The sequence below is a fragment of the Octopus sinensis genome, unplaced genomic scaffold (genome assembly GCF_006345805.1).
Source record: "Octopus sinensis unplaced genomic scaffold, ASM634580v1 Contig11059, whole genome shotgun sequence".
NCBI lineage: Eukaryota > Metazoa > Mollusca > Cephalopoda > Octopoda > Octopodidae > Octopus > Octopus sinensis.
The window spans coordinates 35,565-44,095 of NW_021832249.1; positions in this window are offsets into that span (position 1 = coordinate 35,565).

The following is an 8,531-nucleotide window of genomic DNA, read 5'->3' on the forward strand; positions in this document are numbered from 1 at the left end:
GAGGATGAGGTCCCTGGTTGAGTGCATCGGGATCACGTGACATTTGTTCGGTTTTTAGAGTGGTCTTGGTGATTTAGTAAATAAATAAATAATGGACGCATTTTTGAACAATGCCGCCAGTTCTATATCATGTTGTAAATTAATGAGTTCAAGTTGAAACTTTGCAGGCGCATCCTTAATTTCCACGCTGAATTGAGTTGCGAATATTTTCATTAAAGGAAGGAATTCTTTAAAATTTTGAAAATTAAATTTATATAAATGTACCCCAAAACATGCTTCAAATTGATTAATGAAATCACCAATTATGGATATGTTTAACCTTAAGAATGAATAATTAAATTTAAACATTATTAAAAAATTTAAAAAGTTAGTTACTCTAAAGGGGCCGCAAAAAAAATCCTGGAGGCCGCATTTGAGAACCGCTGGTCTAGAATAAGGTCAGATGAGACCAAAATCAATTTGTTCGGATCAGATGGAATTCAGCATGTGTGGCGCAAAAATGGCGATGCACTAAATCCAAAATGCATAGTACCTACAATGAAACATGGCGGCGGAAATATAAAGATATGGAGATCTATGAGCTCGCAACGACCTGGTGAACTTTATATCATAAATGGGATCATGAATGGAGACATATACATTAATATAGTTGAGGAAAAAATGATTCCCTTTATCAACGATCATTCAGAAAATCCGATTTTCCAACAAGATAACGAACCGAAGCATACTGCAAAGAAGACTAAAAGTTTTTTGACTGAAAAAAAATCTTGCAAATGGACTGGCCGAGCATGTCGCCAGATTTAAATCCAATTGAACACCTGTGGTGCTATTTAAAAAGAAAAATTGAAACATTTGACGTCACAAATAAAAAAAATCTAGAAAATTTAATTATTGAAGAATGAAAAAAAATTCCAAAGGAAATTTGTATCAATGACCTAGAGACTAAAAGCAGTCATCAAAAATAAAGAAAGGCACACCAAATAATGACTTTTTAAATGGTGTACTATTTATGAGGCGGTTTTAAATTGATTTTTGGTTTAGAAAAATAACAATTAGTAAATCAACTTTAATAAGAACTAAATTGCATAAAGATAGTTTAAGTAATTAATTATTAGTATCGAAAATTGATTTTTTGTCAAAAAGTCAAGGGGTGTAATATTTTTGGACCATACTGTGAAAGAAAGATCAAATTAAAGGGTATAAAGAAAATTAAAATCAACAGATTCTATACAATAATACTGTCTTTTATAAAAACCAAATCAAAAGATGTACTAATCACTGTTAGTAGTGTTTATCGGCATTCATTGATGCCTTCAAATCGACTCCTTTGGTATAAGAGAAGATTCAAAGAGCCAACAAACACAACAATAATGAATAGTGAAAATAAACAGAAAATAGATAAATAGAATGTAAAAACGTTCATGATAATGCAAATATTGTGTACAAATTCAATTTTAATAAATACAAAATTTTCTAGTGCATCACAAGAAAAACAAATAATAATAAACGTGCAAACACGCTGGTATAATTTAGTGTTTATATATCAATTATTTTTTTAATTCTAATTAATTATAAAGTATAGTCTAATTGATTTTTGTTGATTTCAACAAGTTCACCTTTAGTAATTTTAAGAAAAACCACTTCTGAAATATATATTTGATCTATAATACTTATTATTTTTCCAAATTGGAAAACTTAAATTTTATTTTTTTATTTTTAACGCCCACGATTGCATAGCAAACCCAGCACAAACAATCACAACTAATTAATCGAATGAAGAAGAGGGAAAGAAGGAACTGTTTGTGTCGATCAGCATTAGCCCCCAAATCATTAATACAGTCTTCCGGATTCTGAAATTTAGTCCGGAAAAAAACTGCATCCTCACGGAGGTCTACAGATCCAGTCCTTTTTTGATATTTAGTGTGGAGAACAACTCTTTGTTTACTTCGAAAGCTCAGGACTTGGTTAGGAAATTAATTAGTTTCTTTTTATTGATAAAAATTGATATAATCAGTGCCACAGTAAACACTGACTTTATACTCACCATCATAACACAAATATAAATTATCATGTTGATTTTTGTTGAGGCTGGTCGCCAACTATTGTCTTCTATTACGGATCTATGCAACCGCCTTATCGGGGGTGATTTACCTGACTTTGCACGGACGATTTTCTTTTCCGCTAATCTCACCGCCCTGGGGAAAAAAGATAATGGTGTTAGACCGATCGCCGTCGGCAATATTTTTCGCAGATTGGCCGGAAAGCTGATCTGCCACGCAGTAGTCCCCGAGTTGGCCCAAAAATTTCTGCCCACGCAATTGGGAGTTGGAATCAGCGGAGGTTGTGAGTCGGCCGCCCATGCTGTAAGGGAACTAATGGAGACTCCAGAAGAATTCATTGTGGTTAAACTGGACATCTCCAACGCATTTAATACAGTCAGAAGAGATTTTCTGTTGGAGTCCTGCTATGCTCTTGCCCCCTCGGCTTATCGTCTTGTCCATCTATCTTACTCTCAACCAAGTCTCCTCTTGTTCGGTGATTCCGTTATTGTATCTTCGACCGGTGTACAACAGGAAAATCCTCTTGGTCCTCTGTTATTTGCAATCTGCGTCAACTCCATCGCCCATTCTGTCCTTTCCCCTATAAACATCTGGTATCTTGATGATGCTACAATATGTAGACCACCATGCTTTGTCCTAGAGGACCTTCGCGTAATTATCCCTGCCCTCTCATCTATTGGTCTTGAGATAAACTCTGCCAAATCCGAAGTTATAAATCTCAATATTCCACACTGAATTTTTGTCGAAACTATGGCCGTTCTGGAAGATATTTTAAAAGGCGTGCGGATCACCGATAAAAAAACCTCCTCATCCTTGGCTCCCCAATTGGTCGCGAGGCTTTGTCTCAAACTCTTATTGACAAGGCAGCTGTTCGGTCATGCATTATTCAAAGACTCTCTCTCATCGACGCCCACGTCGGGTTCTTTCTTCTCCGTAATTACTTTTCAACTCCGATTCGACCCTCTGGGTTGGATTCAATCCACCCTGCCTGTAACCCGCGGTGGGATTGGATTCCGTTCTCCCGTGTCTATTGCTCTTCCTGCTTTCCTTTCGTCAACGGCATCATCCCGTGTTTTCACTGACATTGTTCTCAGAAACTTTCCCGAACGAAAAATGTCAGTTGACCACGTGGTTGCTTTGGACCTGTGGGATTCATTGAACAACAAGAGACCCAGTTACCCGCGTATCCAAGCTCAATGGGACGCTATCTCATGCGAGGCTCTTGACGTACATCTACGCAAAAATTTCGATCAGCACAGACTTGCATGTCTCCGAGCAGGCTGCTGCACAGGGAGTGGGGCCTGGCTGGATGCTTTCCCTGTCCCTTCCACCGGTAACCTATTTGACAAGGATTGTCTACGAATTGGATTATCATTGCGCCTCGGAATGGAAATCTGCGAAATACATAAATGTCGTTGTGGTGCTGTTATTTACCGTTTCGGTCTACATCCCCTTTCCTGTCGTCGCAGTGCAGGGCGCGCACCACGCCATGCAGCACTTAACGACGTTATTCAGAAGGGGCTCACGGCCGCTGGAATTCCATCAATTCTTGAACCCATTGGGCTTGCGAGGGGAGACTGAAAAAGACCCGACGGTCTATTGACTTTCCCGTTTGAGTTCGGCAAGTCTCTGATATGGGATGCGACGTGTTCAGACACTTTTTCGAAGCTTAATCTTCCTTCTTCAGCTGTCGAGGCTGACTCAGTCTCTCGCAAAACCGAGAAGATGAAGATCGGAAAGTACAAGGAGCTCTCTAAACAATATCTGTTCACTCCTATCGCCGTCGAGACTTCCGGCGTCATCGGCGAAAAGTCTCGTTCCTTTTTGAAAAAGCTTGGCCGCATGATTTTCCACAAACGGGGAGACCCACGCAAGTCCAAGTGGCTTCTCGAAAGGATTTCCTTGGCTATAGTACGTGGCAACTGTGTTTCCATTTACGAGGCCCGGAATTTAGTTAGTTAATAACTATTTTATTCTCCAAACAGTTTATTGGTAAAAACAGCACATAATTTTTAATAAAAAAATTATCATGTCAAGATAAGTCTTTTACTTTGTTAGATAAAAAAAGATAAGCATTTTCTTTGTTGTTTATTTATTTTTTTATTTTTTACGCTTATTTTTTAAAACAAAATAACAAAAAATAACTAGAGCAGCGGTTCTTAACCTTTTTTAGACTGGGGACCATCTTAAATAATATATTTTTTGCTACTAGCGCATAGTTTTTGACTTCTTCAAATAAATGTTCGACTATTTATTATATAAAAATTATCAAAATAACAAACAATTTAACAGTAATTCTGATCTTGTTTGTCCAGAATAATTTTACTTATGTTGGGCTCTATGTTCCATTAAGCTACTTGCATATCATTTTGTATTCGTAGTATACTTTGTTTTTAGAAAAGTCAGGCACGACATCGCCATTTCACAGTGATAAGTAGTTTGGAATGCAAGTATTGATTCCAATGCAGTTTTACTCAAAATGGGGAATTCTTGCACAATCTGACACCTAAAATTGGAAAATAATCTGAGCAGACTGATTACATTGAAGTTGAACCAAGCTCTTCTAAAAATTGAGTTTTTTATATTCTTTAAATGAAGTCAAGAAAGGTTGAACGATCCAGTTTGGAATTGGATCTCCAACTGGAAAATAACCATCAATTTTTTATTTGAGATTTTCAGGTGCTTGATTATTAGACTTAGAAAAAAATTATAAGGTGGATTGTATCCGAGATGATATTCAAGCATTGGGAACATTGATGTTATTTCTTTTTTTAATTTCATTATCCATAATAATAACTTTTTCTTAAAAGCTATTATCATTTGATTAACCTCTACAATTGATATAAAGACCTTTAAATAAATTAACAAAAATGTTACCCTGCATTTACAAATTAAACTCATTTAGAATGTTTAAAAAAACTCATTAACTCGGCCTAATCATGCTGCATATTATCGCGTAAAAACAAAGATATTGCAAGAAAAAGTTCACCAATTTTCGAAAGAATTTTCCCTATTGAAAGCCACCTGATTTTAGAATGGTAAAGTAGTATGGAATGATCAGTTTGCAACTTTTCACAGAGTTTAGAAAATTCGATGATTCTGTGTACGAGATCGAATATAGTTCACAATAATGCTTAGTGTTAATCTTAACAACAAACACATAGTTTTTGAACAAAGTGCATATTTGTGCAATGTACAATGTTTTGTAACAATATCAGGAGCCAAATCCTTCATACGAGTAACAAGTCCAGATTGATGACAAATTATCGCAGGTGCACGAGTACATATAGATTCAAATTTACCCCAGTGGATTTTATTTGTCTTCATAAAATTGTCAAAAAGATTAAAGATGTACTCTCCACAAGTGTGTCCATTCATTTCCAAAAAAATAAAAACTCATAAATGACATTCACTTTATCAACAAAGCAAAGATAAGACACCACTGCATTTACTTTTATTGATTCGTTTAATTAATTCCTCCAGGATATTACATGAAAATTCTGAAATTCTACGAAAAATTGAATCGTTAGATCAGGGGTGCGCAAGCTTTTTGGGTTTGCGGCCGCATAACATTTTTTTTCCTTCTCTTCCACGGCCGCACATTTTCTGCATTATTTTTTCGATATTAATATAGTAATTTTTTTAATTATTAAAAGTGACCGCATAAGTTGCCCATTGTCATCGAGACCGAATGAGTTCTTGGACAGGAAGTGCTCTCGTTCATCAGGGACATCATATTATTAAAATAAATAATTATTTCATGAACAAAAGATAAGAAAGAAAGAAAATTAATTAAAAGAAATGTATTATGAAAGTTATTCTAATGACGGCCAGGATCTTTGGTATTTTTTGCGAGCTTATTGAAATCCACTGGTAGGGTAGATATCATTATGCGCAAACATGACTCTAAGTTTGCATCCGTTATTCATCAAAATTAAATCATTTTTTAATTTCAATAATTCAATTTGAAATTCCAATGGCGCATTCTCAATCGAAACAGTATGTGGTGCTGCAGTTAATTGAAGTTTGAGTTCAATTTTTTTAAATTCGTTAAATCGCTCTTTAAATTGTTTCAAAATATAATCGAATATAGTATTAAATATATTTGATGTAAGATCGTCATAATTAATTATTTTGTTATCAATGAGATTTTTGACTTTTTGAAAATGAAATAATTCATTTTTTTCTATGTGAATCTTAAGTAGGCGGCATGTATCCATAAAATCGTTAATTTTTTATACATTCGACAAATTGTTTGGTCTTTACCTTGCAAAGATATATTCAAATTATTGTATGTGAGTAAATCAACCAGAAATGCTAAGTCCAATAAGAAATTTTTTTATCCAAAGGACACTCTTTTTGCTTTGAAGAGTAAAAGTTTGATATTTCTTTTCGTAAATCAAGCACACGACATGATGTTTCACCTTGTGACAACTAGGACAACCAGGTGGTCTAAATGTCTTTGAAAATGTTGTTTAGCATTGTCCCGTTTTATAGTTTTAACAATCTCATGGCACAATAAGCATTGCATGCTATTGTTGTCTGTTTCGACTACGAAGTATTCACTTTCCCAGTTGATATTAAATTTTCTTTTTTCTTCATTCAAAGTACGTCGTCTTTTAACAGGTAATGACATAAATAAATTAAGCCGTTTATGATAATTACTTTTAATAAAGGTTAACCATTATATAAAAATAGAATTTTATTTAATATGAATATTTTTAATTATTATTTAGGGTTTTTCTTGATTAATTAACACTATGAGCATTATATTTAAGATTAGTTGCTCGATGACCTAATTGTGCCCACGGCCGCACATTCATCGACTAACGGCCGCACTTGCGCACCCCTGCGTTAGATAAAGGTATATCCTTAAGCTTGATAACTGTATATCAGTGGTTCTCAACCTGGGGTCCGCGAAAGATTCCAGGGGGTCCGCGAGATTTTTCTGAAACTTTATTTAAATGTTTCTATTTAATGATAACAATTTTAAATTAATATATAATAGAATTAAATCATAATTAATAATATCTCTTTTAGATATATTATAAATTAATATATTTTAATATTCAATAATACTGAGGGGGCTAAATAAATTAATATATTTTAATATTCAATAATACTGAGGAGGCTAAATTACTTTAAAGCTAAATGTAACTCAATTATTTATAAAAATCGTATATATATATTTATTTTTTAGTAAAAGTTAATAAAATTTTTAAGCACGCTATTGATATGAATTCCTCGAATGTTATTAAGATACGCAAATATAATCCTGATTATATAAAATATGGGTTTATTTGTAATGATAAAGATGGATTTGAAAGCTCAAAATGTGTTGTGTGCATGAAAATTCTGTCACACAATAGCATGAAACCAACAACTCTTGTGAGACACTTGCGCACATGTCATCCCAATCTAATCCACAAAAATAAGAATTATTTTATTTCTTTGCGTAAAATGATGAAAAATCAAGTATTGACTCGTTTCATACAAAATTTGCCTTCTGATAATTCCATGCTATAGCATCTTACATGATTTTATTACGTATAGCGAAAGAAAAGAAACCTCATAATATTGCAGAAAAACTGATTTTTCCTTGTTGTAAAGACATAGTACGTACTCTTATTGGCACTCATGCTGAAAATATGATTTCGGAAATACCAATATCGAATGATACTGTTCATCGACGAATTTCTGAAATGTCAGAAAATATTAAGTGTCAGGTTATTGATATTATATTATTTATTTTAACAGGTGGTAGAACAAATAAAAACTTCATGCCATCAAAATTTCGCTATACAAGTTGATGAATCCACCGATTTAGCGAACTGTGCTCAATTAATAATATTTGCTCGTTATGTCTATGACGGAGATTTTAAAGAGGAATTTTTATTTTCCTATTCGCTTGAATCGACCACTAAAGGAGAAGATATTTTTCAAGCAATTTCTATGTTTTTTGACAGTGTTGGGTTATCTTGGAATAATGTATGTTGTTGCACAACCGATGGAGCTCCAACAATGCTTGGCTTTCATTCTGGCTTTAGAGGCCAAGTTAGACTTGCTAACCAGTAAACGAAACATATGCATTGTATGCTACATCGATATGCACTTGCTGCAAAACATTACCTTCAGATTTAAGATATGTTCTCGATGATGTCGTACATATCATAAATTATATTAAAAAGAGTGCTTTAAATTCGCGCATTTTCAGACTTATTTGCGAAGAATTTGAAAAGGATGGAAAGGCTTTGTTATTCCACACTGAGGTGAGATGGCTATCTCGGGGAAACATTCTTGCCAGAGTTTTTTCTTTGAGGAATGAATTATCTGAATATTTTATGTGACCGGTTTCTGAGCGGACCCGGTTTTTGGAAGGACCAGGTGCGTATATTAAAATAAACAATGGATAAAATAATTTATTTTCATTAGAAAATAAAAATTGGTTTTATTTTTTATTATATTATTGTA